This window comes from Zootoca vivipara, chromosome 3 (genome assembly GCF_963506605.1).
Source record: "Zootoca vivipara chromosome 3, rZooViv1.1, whole genome shotgun sequence".
Lineage (NCBI taxonomy): Eukaryota > Metazoa > Chordata > Lepidosauria > Squamata > Lacertidae > Zootoca > Zootoca vivipara.
In genome coordinates, this window is record NC_083278.1 from 49,450,517 (window position 1) to 49,465,748 (window position 15,232).

Below are 15,232 nucleotides of genomic sequence, written 5' to 3' on the forward strand. Positions count from 1 at the left end.
CTTCTCTTGTTATTCCACTAAGTTTGGCAGATCCTCCTAACGCACCTTCTACTTTTTCCTTCCTTCCTTCCAATAAACCAACCAACATAATACAATTTCACTATGGATACTGGACACGGTTACAGAACATCATTTGAGAAGCACTATACTTAAACTATATATTGTTAGTAGAGTTTGAAGACAGGTCCTCTAGCACTAGGTGGAAAGTGTTGGACAATTTTGAATCTCATTTGAATCTACTTAGAAACATAGAATCATAATTGCTTTGATGAAAACACTTTTGGAGATTGATCGATTTGTTCTTTACTGTTTTTCCCCCTCCAGAAGAATTCAAGAAACTTTACTTACATGTGAAGTTAAAGTAAATACATTAGACCATTTTATGGTGTTGAGTATTTTAAGGAATTAGTACAGAAGAATCATATTAGCAAATGAAAGGGTGTGTTTGCGCATCCACCTGAATACATGTAGACTAAAACTGTGGGTAGGGAGCAGGGGTGTACAAAGAAAGCCTGCAGGGTATTTTTACTTGAATTTGCTTGAACATGAGTAGAACAACATGCAGAGTCAGGGACTGAGTGGGCGGAATGACTCACATCACATGCTGGGAGTGGGGCTTGCATGCATGCTCCTGTACACGAATTCATTCTTCACGTGTTCAGGCATTTGCCTGGTCTAAATATATGCAAGTATAAGAAGACTAAAAGGCTTATGCAGGCATATATATGACTGAAGTAAGAAATTATGTAGTTGTTGTTATCTGTAAGAAAATGCAGCAAACATTATAAGCCAAAGACACCATTAAGATCTCCAACACTAACTTCAGAAAAGATGTCTGAGTATCAGCAAATCCAAGGACATCTCAAGGGCATGCCTCCGCTTTGGACACTGGCATTCATTCCAATGAAAACATGAGAATTCATGGTTCAAAATTACCTATCAGACCTCTTAAAATAGTATATGTGCTTCCTAATTATGTCAACACTTCTAAGGCCAGTTAACATCTAGTTTAAAGATCTTATACTTTTAAAACTCAGCTTACAGTGAACAGAAGATGCCAGCTGTTAAAGAAAATGATAGTACTGATCAGCCCATGTTTAGTTACTATAGAAACAAAAGGTTAGATTTGGAATCTCATGTTTAAATTATCAGCAATAAAAACTGAACAAACAGATCCCTGCTGAGTGTGAACTATGGGGTCTGACTGTGCAGCAAAGGTGTAAATGTAGAATGTACAAGGTCAACAATAATAAACTGGAACCATCTGCTGCAGAAGTAGCATAGATGTTATAATTTAAGGCAAATTCCTTAGAGCAGTAAACATGTAAATGATCATGTTTTCTTTCCTCCAGCTAGTGGGTGTAATGCAACGAATACATATCTGAGAGGCAACACAAAGAGCAAGAGCCAAAAGTGTTCAGACAAATATCATGTTCTTGAAGAATAAAAATAATTCAACTTCAAACAAAAATCAAACCATAAGAACATTGGAGCTGCTTTAATGCATGCAGGGGCAATCAATTCTTTAGTATGAAGGCCAGAAAGGAGCCAGCAAAAACCAAACATAAGTAAAACTGTCTGCAGCTTTGAATAAGAGGAACACAGCTGATTAAATGATAAGGGAAACAATGGCCAACAGAATGCTAGTATTTAGTAGCCTTTACTGTTCCTGAGCTTATCTAGGATATAATTCTTTAGAGATACAACCTTCCCATGAGAAAAAAAGTTATCCTCAGGGTACTGCTGTTTTTTTATTTTGTTTTTTAAAATCATTCACATGCAAACAAAAGCAGTTAACTATTGTAGCGTGCCACTATCTCAAAACATTCAAAAAGGCACTTGGCTTACTAAGCCATTAATTCAAAAGAGGATTAAAATTGTTAGCATGCTTCCACAAGAAAAAGTGAAATTTGGCACACCCATTATCCAAAACATCCTGATTACCAGAGGTGGGGTGAAAATAGGATGTTTTACACATTAAAAGTTCAAATGTTCCCTGCTGCATGCAATGTGTAGCTGTGGGTAATGGGCAACCATACCGTAGCTGTCCCTTTAACTCAGGAGAGTGTAATAACAATTAAACTTTAAAAAGCCTCTCAAATAATGTGAACTTGGCTCACCTCACCTTACTACCCCAAAGTGTGCATAAAGGAAGCATACCTAAAATGGCCTTGCCTTTTTCCAAGATGGCAGCATCACTATTTTGTACAAGTTCCAGTATCTTTAATATGATCAAGAATTCCCTACTGCCCAACAACAGAGTGCATTGTCTAGAGCAGGGGTGAGCCTCTAGCCCTCCAGACATCGTTGAACTCCAAGTCCAATCTGCCTCAACCAACATGACCAACCCTCAGAGATGGTGCGAGTTGCTATCAAGTAACAACTGGAAAGCCACACTTTCCCCAGCCCTGGCACCTTTGTAAAGCTTTTAGTATGACTGCTGCTAGGGGACTTGGTGAGTTAGCCAAGGACTGCAATGTGACCTGTAGGCCACAAATTGCCCATGCCCACCTCTCATCTAGCCAGTAGTTTGCCCAGTGTCTCTCCTTGACTATGGAAGTCACTTTTTGAAGTCAGGTGCACAAACTGAATTTAAATAGCAAATTATGCATCTGTAGAATCTTCACTCCCAAATGCCATGTGGTGTTTAATGGCTAATTTTAATAAGCAAAGTAACAGGACATTGTGCTTCTTCTATTACTGATTGTGGGAGAACCTAGCAGTTTAAAAATGCGCACTTTTAAATTATTAAAATAAAATAAAATGGAATTAGTAAACATGATACACTGGATTTCAAGATGGTTTATCCTGGCCATGCTATCCTTGTGAATAATGTACTGTACATTCAAGTGGCAGTTAAGTATAGACTGAAATATAGGGAAATTGTTTCACAGTTTAGTTTTTAAAAGAAGTACAGTATATAACCTGATAATATCACCAGAGATGGTATTGCCCACACAAAGATTCAGACACCTGAACCTTCAAAAATGGATGTCCCACCCCCAATTTATATTTTATAATGATAGCAGCAGATTTGGGGACAGCTCTTCTGCATACTCTAAGTGGAATATTAAATTCTTTTATAAACAGGTGAAAAGGGATTGAGTACTGAAAAGGAATCAGAGCTACTGAAATAAAGAATGACTACGATCAATCAAGATCTATGCTAAAGCGGCAGAATTAATGTTTTGCACTTTCCTACTGTCAGTGTCTGCTAGTACATATTAACTTTTGAGAACTGAACTTTCAGTTGGGCTCAGTTTGCTCTAGACCCTTGAACAAATAACAGTATTTACATAATCTGAGTAGCAACCTATGTATGGGTGACCTGGCTAGGGTAGTGTCCTGTACTGAAAACATTTTGACTGTTAACCTTGGGCTAGTAATTTGCATATGATTCAAAAGCAACTGATTGGTATGAGAGAAAAGAATGGTGGTCATGATCTTTGGCATGTATTGCCCACGGAAGCTAATTGGCACTGTCCATTCTCTAGGTTGTCAGCTGGACCACTCTGGATCTAGATGGAAAATTAACTTCTGATAACAACAGGGCCTTGTACAGCAGGTGGTTCCAAAGTTACTCTGCATTGAGTACCAACAATTCCAAGAACCAGAGCCTCAAGGCTGAGAAAAGACACTCAGACAGGAAAGGAAGATTGTGGTTGGCGTGGTGACTAGGTTCACTTTCAGGTGATGGAATGTATTGTACTGGAGTGATTGTTTTCTATTGATGGGTAGGCAGCCTACCATGCAATGAATATCACTGAATCCCAGAACATAGCTGCATTTTAAGTGATTTTTTTTAAATGGAAGATCTGATCACTGATCTCTAACATCTGTTTAATTTGGCTCTTTCTTGAAGGCAGGTGATCCAAGAAGCAGGGGAAATACAAAAGGGATAAATGGTTGGGGAATTCCCTAACCATGTGGCCTTTTTAATTTATTTGAGTCAGTGCAGTGCTTTGCAACTCCACAAATCATTCCCACAAAGCTGTAACTGCTGACAATTTTCACTTTTTGGTGCTGCTTAGCTGTCATTGCTACTTCATTCTGCTGCTGCTTCTCTGTCTTCAGAGAAGTTTAAGGTTTCTTTCTCCTTCGGAAAATGATATGAGCCAATCAGTTTCACGAAGTGAATATGGTGAGGAGACAGTGTGCTAAGTTTTCCCACCTGTGGCAGATTTACATCGGTAATATAATGATGGAGAAGGAAGGATAACTCCCCCCGCCATACTGTGGTCCCATTCTAATGGGAGCGGGGAGCTCTGGTAATGAAACCAGAGATTCAATCAAGAATCTCACTAGGTTGGCCCTTAGAGGCTTGAAATGTATAATTCCACATTTATAATGCATGCTGATACTTTTTAGGTATCCTAATGAGTGTATTTAATAGAAGTAATAAATAACCTGGAGAAGTACTCTTTCCTACACGACACTCTTGATATGCTGAGAACGCGTGCATGCATGCATTTTCTAACTTATAACAACATTCAAATGTATGTGATGGTTAAAGTACACGCATGTAACTGCCCATCTGACTGAACTTGGAAACATGTTTGAATCTTCAAGTGAAGTAGAAGGTTTGAGGGGTGGGCAGGAAGGAGAAGGGCAAGAATGTGACATGACTATTTACAGACAGAGGTTAATTTGCCTTTTAGTCTTTGTTGCGGTGGAGTTGGGAATACCTCAAAAGAAACTATTTTTGGAGAACAAGTGGTAAAGAACAAAAATAGATTCCTCCCCCCCTCCAAGAAAAACAATACGTTGTAGTAATTGTTCTATAAAAAAGAAAGTAACTGAAAAATAAGCTAATTTTAAATCAAGGATTTAAAATTTAAATCAAGGATTTTTACAATAGTACCACTATATTATACAAACTAGTGGTTTTCAGCCCGTTCAATAACGGGCACTAGAATCCTGGGGTTCGGAGAAGCGCTTGTGCAGCGCTTCTCCGAACCCTGGGAACTGTCCTTGCTGTCGGTGGCAGGGGGACAGGAACGGAGGAGGAGAAAGCGCTGCTTTCTCCTCCTCCGTTCCTCTCCCGCAGCCGCCGACAGGAAGCAGACATCCCAGGGTTAGGAGAAGCGCTTGCGCAGCGCTTCTCCGAACCCTGGGACCTGTCCTTGCTGTCGGCAGCAGGGGGACAGGAACGGAGGAGGAGAAAGCGCTGCTTTCTCCTCCTCCGTTCCTCTCCCGCAGCCGCCAACAGGAAGCAGACATCCCAGGGTTAGGAGAAGCGCTTGCACAGCGCTTCTCCGAACCCTGGGACCTGTCCTTGCTGTCGGCGGCAGGGGGACAGGAACGGAGGAGGAGAAAGCGCTGCTTTCTCCTTCTCCGTTCCTCTCCCGCAGCCGCCGACAGGAAGCAGACATCCCAGGGTTAGGAGAAGCGCTTGCGCAGCGCTTCTCCGAACCCTGGGACCCGTCCTTGCTGTCGGCGGCAGGGACAGGAACAGAGGAGGAGAAAGCGCTGCTTTCTCCTCCTCCGTTCCTCTCCCGCAGCCGCCGACAGGAAGCAGACATCCCAGGGTTCGGAGAAGCGCTTGCGCAGCGCTTCTCCGAACCCTGGGACCCGTCCTTGCTGTCGGCGGCAGGGGGACAGGAACGGAGGAGGAGAAAGCGCTGCTTTCTCCTCCTTCCTTCCTCTCCCCCAGCCGCCGACAGGAAGGACGCGCGCACTCTCCCCCCCGCCTCCTCCAACCACCGCTCCTCTCACGGGCCAGGGAGGGTTGTGAGGAGGCCTTCGCCGGCCTCCACCCTCACTTCCCTGACGTGCCCTGCAGTGAGGCGGTGTCCGGCGGGAGCGGCGGTTGGAGGAGGCAGAGGGGGGGGAGAGTGCGCGCGTGCAGTCTCTGCTGTCCAATCCCTGTATCCCTAGCGCACATGCGCAGTGACCCAGGGACACACGGGACAGCTTGGACGCAGGGACAACTTGGACATTATTATATAGGATAATGGTCATATTTATTCACCATCTGTGCATGCTGTTTTGAATAGCAAATTGTTAAGACACAATCAGCAGCACTATTTAAGAGCAGCAATCTAAAAATGCCTATTATAAATACTCCCTGAAGGACTTATATCCAGATCAGGCATCCCCAAACTTCGGCCCTCCAGATGTTTTGGACTACAATTCCCATCTTCCCTGACCACTGGTCCTGTTAGCTAGGGATCATGGGAGTTGTAGGCCAAAAAATCCGGAGGACCGCAGTTTGGGGATGCCTGATCTATATGATACAAACAATGTCCATAAAATGTCTACAAACTAAATATCAACATGGTACCAAGGACAAAGCCAAGAGATTAACATAGTTTTCCTTGTCCTCTTTACGGAACAATGTTTTGCCACAGGACCGAACATTGAAGGAGAAACATAATCCACAGTATTTGCTGGGGTGGAATGAACACAAGGAAGCAAACAAAAAATGAGCCCCACTGAGCTGCACCTATAAAACATTTTAAATGAATGTTTCTGATAGCAAGTTAATATGCAGAGCTCTAACAAAAGCTGTTTTGAGCTAGACAGTCTTATACAAACTTTACTTCCTTTTCACTTGCCTCAGATTTTTCATTTTCAGCACCAGGGGACCAGAGTCAAGGGATAAAGCCAAGTCAGGACCAAACTAAGAGGCAAGGCTGAAGAGCAACCTATAAATCAGGACCAGAGGAGGACAAAAGGATACAGGAATGCACCAAAGCTCATCAAGACTCTATTGCTCAAGGCTCAACTGGATCAGGAAGACTTCTTTTACTCCTTCCTGTCCAGGAAGATCCAATGACCAGCTTTGGAAGGAAGAGTTTGACCAAGTTGGGAGTTGCCAACCTGGTGCCCGTAAGCAGCATAGAAACTGCAAAGACCTTTATTGGTGCCCACAGGCAGGGTCCCCAGATTCTGAACTTTCTTTAAAAAAAAAGTATTGAGCCCACCTAGAATGAAAGCAAAATGAATGAAAGCAGGTACCCTTCTAGATGATTTCTGTGAAATAAGCCAGCCTAACTACTCCTACCTGTCAATGTTTTTAGCCAAGGAGTAAAGTCAGAACTGTGATGGATAATTGAGTTTTTTATGCTAAGTCACAGGAACCCAGGGTTTCCTAAAGAGCTGCTATTTCCACATTAGTGCATTCTTCTTGTTTCTGTCTTATTTTCTAATAGTGCTTGGACTCTCCACAGTTTCCCCTTCCTTTTCCCCCAGCAACCAGAACTTCTGTGGTGGGTTTGTCTGAGATCAGGTAGTCCCAAGAAGCTATTATTTATTTATTTTTGCAAATGCTATACAATAAGCACAGGCGGATGTTAAAGAATCCCTTCCCAAATAGTAAATGCAAAATGTGAATGTTTTACAAAGAAGGTTAGCCATGTCTCCTTCTGGTATAGGAGTTGATATCCAAGCATTCATTAGGAATTAACTGTAGAGTTAACTTGCATTACAATGGTGTCCATGTCTACTTCAGAAGTAACTCATTTTGTATTTAATGGGACTTACTCCTAGGTAAGTGGGTATGGGATGGCAGCCTAGGCTTTGGTTTAGGGGGTTGGCATTGGTGAAAACAGGGTTCTTATGCCTTTAACAGCTGTATCTCTGCAATAAATACCAGCAGGACAAAGCTGTGACTTCCCATGGTAAATATGCAGTTCTCTAGGGGGGATGAGGAGGAATGACTGCATGCTCTCTAATTGTGTGTTATGCCATGCCCCCACTGCAGCCATGTTGTGCTACTACACAACCCCATGGCAGCCATTCTGTCACTGGTACCCACAGCAGTCTCTCAAAATTCAACATGTGCTCACTGATCCAAAAATGTTGGCAACCACTGGACCAAGGAGTGAGGATACTTCTTTGTATAGATAATGCATGTCCAATGTGTCGACAGCAATCGACTCGGGGACCACGCAAGGATTTTGGTTGATTGTGGCAGCCTCGAGCACCCTGCTCAGCCGCCGGCTTTGCCCGACCCCCAGTCAGTTGGCCGGCCTGGAAAGGCACAATGCTCTGCCTCCGCCCCCTGCAAGCCGCAGCCCTGGGCAGGGAGGCGAAAATGAGGTGCATGAGCACTGCACGGGCTGCAGCTGTGGAGGTGCTCAGTCAGCTGGCCAGCCAGGAAAGGAAGCCGAGGGAGAGACCATGACGTTTTTCCTCCCTACCCCCTTCCACCAGTTCCCATGGAAAGAAAACCCTCTCCCTCCTAGTTTTGCATGGATGCCGAACTTTCCCCACTTTTCCAGCTCCAGCCTAGCTGCATTTATTCAAAAGTAAGCCGCTGGCCCCCACGGAGCTCTTCCATCCGGTAAAAGGGGAATTGGACATTTTGGGTTGTATTGGTTTCCTGTGTGTACCAACAGCCTGGGAGGGGCTGGTGTGTGGGGGCAATAATTTGTTATTATTTTTAATCATAATCCTAATTTATTATTTATATCCCACCCATCTGGCTGGGTTTCACTAGCTAAATATAACATGTTTAAGTTGAAGAATGACAATGGGAGAGTGTGGTAGATCACTGCCAGTTTTTTATATTGGATGGTGGATGTGGCTGGTATAGATCAGAGATGGGGAAACCTTTTGGCTCAGTGGGTCAGCTCTTTGTTTTCCCCACCTTCACAGGCCAATCAAATGGTATCAGGTGATTGAAAGGTGCAGTGACTACCTACCTGTCAAAGTTGGCCCACAGGTGTGAGTTGAGGTGGGGAGACACTGCCCAGTCAGCCTTTTGGTAAGGCCTGAGCATGCCAGCCAGGTCCCAGCAGGAACTCGCAGGCTCTCCTGAATCAAGCTAACTGAATTCCCTTCTCATCAGCTGACATTCAGCAGTTCAATCCTACTTTCTACAGCTGCATTGCTACCTGTGTATCTAGGTGTGGCACAAGTGGGCATGGATTAGGGGAAACAGTGTCATGGGCCAAATGGGGAGACCTAGAGGGCCCAATTTGGCCTGCTGGCCTGATATTTTTACTCCTGGTGTGGATGGTGCAGCATGCAGTTCAGTAGCTCACCACATGGGTGAGCTACATACAGATTTCAGTATTCTCACTATTCATAGCTGACAAGTCTCCCGTTTTTCACAGGAAACCCCCATATTTTAAACCGTTTCCCACTGGCAGCCCGGATTGGAAAAAATCCCGTAAATCCCCCAGATTTCAGTACCTGCCAGGGAGGCTCCTTCTGCGCATGGACATGCGCAGAACCGGTTTCGGGTGCTCTGCCTGTCTGGGCACCAGAAATCGGGCAGCGTCGGCACCGGAACTTGCTTATATGCATGTCTGGAAGCAACTTCCGGTGCCAGTGCTGCTGATTCCGGATTTTTCTAACTGGGAGTTGGAAGGTATGTCACTATTAGTCCTGGGCACCATCTCACTCATCTGGGATCACCAACAAAACTCATTCCTGACATCTATATGTACATCAACCATGTACCTTCCCCAAAAATATGGTTCCAGGAAAACATGACTATGGGCTGGATTCAACAACCCAGTTCCATTAGTGGAAAACAGCACAAGAATTCCCACTAACACAATGGGGCTTTCCCTCCCCCAGCTCTCCCAAAACCATTCTGGAGGGTCAGTGAAAACTCCCAGAACAGTATGTGGTGGGAGAAAGGAGACTGTTCTGTTGAGCAAGCAGAAATGCTTAAGCTGACTGAATGATCTCCTTAGCAAAAAGTTGAATTCCACTTCACAATCTCTTCCCACACACTATCAGCTTTTCTAGACTGCAAGTAATGTTACCGGTAATCACCTATGGAAGCAAGCAAGTCACTATATATTCAACATGCTAACCACAACTCATGTCCTTATGTCCCTAATGATTGGATCCTGCACACTACAAGTATTCAACCACTACCAGAAAATGTATGCTCAGCATGAAATTATGTAGATGAAGGGTAGGTCTCTAAAGGTTTCCTTTTGTGCCTTCCTACACAAAGATTCTCATTTTCTTTAACAGTCTCTCTGACGACCAAAGAACATATTATGTTAAATGCACGCTCAGATTTCTGTGCAAACCACAGAATCCCTAATCTGGACCGGGTCTACAATGCAGGTAAAAAAAAGGGGGGTAACTTTTCACCTTCTTCTTCATCGTCCCAAAGAAAACTGCACACACATGCACACACATCAGAAGGAAGACTCTGTTGATGCCAGATCTGGTTGCGGAGGTGTTGCAACTGCTATTTAAAATGCACGTACACAAATGCAAGTATGTTTTGCAAACAACTCTTGGATGATATTTTCAATGATTTGCTAGACAATTCTCTAATCCAGCCCACTGGAAATATTTAGCATCACGTCCTTAAGGTTTGATACTCATCAGTTTCCAACTCCTGGGATCAGTAGCCTTAGAACACTGGCTCCTTTCCCCATGGAAGCAGAATTACTGCCATGGGCCCCTGAGGAAAGGCAGGCTTCCTGGTAACATTTGTTTCCTGCATGAGATGCACAACAGGATCTTATATTTGTTTTGTTTGCAGATCTATATCACCACTGAGTAGCTGAACTATGACTGGTTCTCACAATATTTCACAGTTGTCTGTTATTTGAAATTTTCAGCAGGGGTATTTTATTCTCTCTGTGAAAGAATCTCCTTTCAGTCAGGACTGGTATAACATGCTCCAGGCTCCCCTCTACTGTTCAATTTCATGGATGTCCATGAATACTTTCATCAAATGCTACTGCCAAAGGACAAGTGAAAGTTGAGCACTGTCTAAAAAAGCAAGCAGACAAGGTAGACAGCAACCTTGTCAACGATCCAGGGACAGTCCACAATCCAGCATCAGTTACAGCCTGGCTCATGATCTATGTGTGCCCATGAGAGAAGGTAATAGCAGCAGTGAAGTCAAATACAGTGGTGCCTCGCTTAACAAACGCCCCGTAAGACAAAATTTTCGCTTAAAGTAAGGATTTTTCTAGCGGAGGTTGCCTCGCTAGACAAATTCGTTTTACAAAAAAATCGTCTAGTGAATCGCGGTTTCCCATAGGGATGCATTGAAATTCAATGCGTTCCGGTTCCGGTTTCCGCCGGCAGGAATGGCGGACCTGTTTTCCATCTCTCTGACCTTCGTAAGGAATTTGGCGGTTGCTAGGGGAGTAAATGGCAACCCCCTACCCTCTCCGGGGGTTACGGAGAGGGGCCGCTGGCCCGCGATGCCCCCAGACCCACTCCGACTGTTTTTGGAGTGGGGGGAGCTTGGGCTGAGCACTTACGAGGGCCAGGACTCCCGGACGCTAATCTGCATGGCGGGGATTTCCATGGTTAAAGAAGATAATTAGGCTTAAATTTATGGACATACTTCAGAAGGAGGGGAAGAAGCGCTGTTTACTGCTGAGAAATTTATGCTGCTGAGGGAGAGGAGTCAAAGGCTGTATTTCATCTGAAAGAAGGATTGATGGGGACGGAGCGATAAGGGAAGTGAGTCCTTTTTTATTTTTCTTCATATGAGTTACTTCGTACCTTCCCAGACGCGATGTCCTGGTTTGTTTGGAGTGAAAGAGAAGCAAAAGACTGCGTGAGTTGAACTTTATAAACTGTTGTTACTGAGCATATTTTTTAAAGATGTGGAGTTGCCGACGAGAAAAGCCCCCCTCTAGTTGGACGGAAGGAGTCCTGGACGCGTTCGGAGGATTTATGAGCTGTGACGCACTTTGAATTGGAGCAGCGACCTGAAGCTAAGTTCAGCTATAGGGCAAGGAGATCCATCAATTTACCAAGAGTTTATGGTTTGATGTTTGGGTCTTCTGCCTGGAAAAGCTGTAAATTTTATAAGATCGTTAATCTACCCGGTTATGAGAGAAAACGAAAGTGTTTTGAGTTTTTTTAAGATGGCGCTGCTTCGTGTTGACGCAACAGGGAGCTCCAGACCAAGAAGATTTATGGGGAGGCTGGACTGATTAACCCACACAGGAGAAAGAACATTTGTGAAACCTTGTTTGATATTTATCTCAGCAGCTGGGAAACAATCGGTTGAAAGTGGAAAACATCTATGTGACTATAAGGGAAAGATTCGGATTATTATGAACTTGGAGAGACGATTTGAACTTTAGAAAAAAGACGGCAGTGGACGGTTGCGAGGAATCCCCAATTTCTTGAAGCATGGGAACCCAAAAAAAAATTTTTTAGATGATTTGGCATAATATTCGGTTTGATTGATATATATGTGTATAATTTGAAATAATGAATGTGATATAATTGGTTTTAATTGGAAAATTAATAAAAATATATTTAAAAAACGAAATTCAATGCGTTCCTATGGGCAAATTTTTTAAAAAAGTTTTTTCAATGCATTCCTATGGGATTCGCTAGACAAATTTTTCATTATAAGAATAGACCCGTGGAACGAATTAAATTCGTCTAGTGAGGCACCACTGTAGTGACTTCAGTATCTGCCCCCCCCCCAAATACAGTTGTACCTTGGTTTTTGAACAGCTTAGTTCCCGAACGTTTTGGCTCCCAAACCTGGAAGTGACTGTTCCAGTTTGCAAATTATTTTTGGAAGCCAAATGTCTGACGGGGCTTCCACAGCTTCTGATTGGATGCAGGAGCCTCCTGCAGCCAATCAGAAGCCACAATTTAGTTTTCGAACGTTTTGGAAGTCAAACGGACTTCTGCAACAGATTCCGTTTGACTTCCAAGGTACGACTGGAAAAAGGAATGGCTGCACCCAAATAAGCAATGTTAGATTAATAAGAAAGAAGCATCTCCATGGTTTTTTTAAAACTTGCACTGTTTCCCCCCCTTTTTGGAAGTTGGGAGAGGGGAATGCAATGTGACGATTAATATTGCCATCTTGCGGAAGAGGTAGTTTCTTAGATAAGTTTTTTAACAACTTTTCATTTTTTAAAAAAATAATTTTTATTGGTTTTTCATAATATAAAGAACATACACATAAAAAACAAAATTTCCCCCCTCTCCCACCCCCCTCCAGGGGCCCCCTCCTCCCACAAGAGGATCCCACGAAGAGTGGGCAATCGAGGGTGGTCCATTTTATAATTGGGTTTCCCTTCCCCCTCCCTTCCCTCCCCCAGAGCCTCCCCCTGCCACCAAGAAGCTCCAGGATGACAAGGAGAGAGGCAGGAGGGTATCCCCCCTATCTGTCTAAACTTACATATCAAGAAAAAAAAGGACAATAAAAATAAAAACAAAACACACAACAACAACAAGTAAACATTTTTAGCCTTATCTTTTTTCTGAACATTTCCCCTTGCGCTTCCCCAGACCCCCCTTTATTGATTTTCATTTGCCAAATCAACTTTTACAGTTCTCATTTTTTACAAACCATATAATCTCATTTTAAGCTTATTCTTATCTATTTAGCTATTTACTTAAATCATCTATTACTTTTTATATTTACATATCTCCTTCCATTCCCTCCTTACCCCTGCACCCCAGAACTCTCCCTGCCACTGAGAGCTTCCAGGATGCAAAAGACAAGCAGGGGATGGTCTTTTTCCAGCTGAATCCCCCCTCCCCCCGTTCCCTCCACTCCGGCAGCCCCCCCCCTGCCACCAAGGAGCCCCAGAACGAAGATGACCCACAGGGGAGGGTAAAGCACCCAGCTATCCCTTCCAGATCTTTTAGTTATACTAATAATCTCATTTCTAATCTAAGAAAAAAAATGCTAATCTGCTTTCCTCCCCTTGCCTAAATTTTCTGCAAGAACTTTCATAATTTTATAAATTCTATATCTTATCTTCTCATTCCATATTATATCTTTTCTTTCTAACTTGAGCTCTCCCCACCTGTTCCCAGCACATCCCTTCCAGCAAAATCCGTGCACCAGTTTCAACACCATTTTAGACAGCCTTTAAACATAGATCCCTTTTCCATTCACCCCACTCCCTTTCTGCAATTTTTTACATGCCCAGATTTTCCATTCCCTCCCTGTTGCCCTTTTCTTATTTGAATGTTCCACACACTCAGTGTGATTTATCTTTTCCAACAGTCTTTGTTTCTTATGGGGATTCTGAAGTCCGAACATAATTTGTGCTCCCCCTTCCATGAGGGCGCCATTTCTCTGACACACTTGCTCAAAAATTTCTTCCTCTTTCTTCTTGCTACAAACCTCCCCCTCCTCCGAAAGTTGACATAGTTCTTGATTTCCCTCTACTTCTTCTTTAGTCCCTTCATCCGACACTTTTTGTCCTTTGTCCCCTTGGAGAAGTTGTTTCATCTCTCCTATTTGTAAACTGTCTTTATACATTCCAATTGTAAGTTCCCATAAGAGTTTCAGAGTTTTTTCTTTGAATTCAGCTGCATAGTCACTTGTTGACATTTTTGTGCTCCTCTTAAGGACACAATATTATTCCAAAGCACAGGAAGTGGTTACATTTCTTCCACCGTCACCATTTTCCCAAACTGGTTACAATATATTCCAAGTTAAGAAAAAAGAATACTTATTTCCAAATTATGATTGTCTGAAGGGAGATTTCATAAATAATTCTGACAGTTCAACTTATCGACATTGTTTCCACTCTCCCTCTTTCACCAATCTTACTAAGTCTGTCAGGGCTGCTGGTCCCAGCGGTAAGAAGAGACTTTCCTCTCTTAATAAATCGTCCACTCTCCCCTTAACCCTTCCGCGAAAAGGGATTTCAATACAGTTCTTGGAGATTCATAAACACAACAAATCCGAAGATTATCTTGGCATCGGGTATTTTCTTAACTGTTTCTTTCATCGATCATTAGAAGGAGGTCGGCTTCCATTTTTTAACCTCTCTTCCTTACGCAAATTTCCTTAATTTTATTTCCGAACAATCCAAATTACTCACAGTCCGATCTTTCGTTAGAAGAATTCTAACAGAATTCTTAGAAGAATTGGCCAGTCACGCAGCTTCGCGCTTTCAGAGCAGCAATGTCAGCCTGTCCGCCGCGGTTCACCTCCTCGCTCTCGGGGGCTTAAACAAAGTCGATCCGGGGAGGAGAGAGCCCGCTTTTGGCGCCGCCAGGCGAAATCTGTCCCCAAAAAGCTCGATTTGGGGCTTTTTAGGAGGTTTCGTTTCGCTGGAACGATTCCCTCCACCTCTGAAGCGCCGAGGTCCGCTCCGCTGAACGGACCCCCGTCTAGTCAAGATGGCGCGGTCAACCGGAAGCCTCTAAACAACTTTTCATATTATTCAGCAGTCATTTACACTGATGAAAGAATTATGAGGCCAGTGGTTTTGGTTTGTTCTTATGAAACAACAACTGTTTCTGGACGATCAATATCTCAGCTCAACAAGCCTCCTGCATATGCACACATATGCTT

At 43.5% G+C, this 15,232-nt stretch overlaps 1 protein-coding gene across 8 annotated transcripts in view; it reads right to left on the reverse strand.

The window, feature by feature from the left end:
- The window catches only part of CDK19 (cyclin dependent kinase 19), an 86,050-nt gene that overhangs the window by 26,170 nt on the left and 44,648 nt on the right, over positions 1-15,232 (reverse strand). The window lies entirely within an intron of this gene.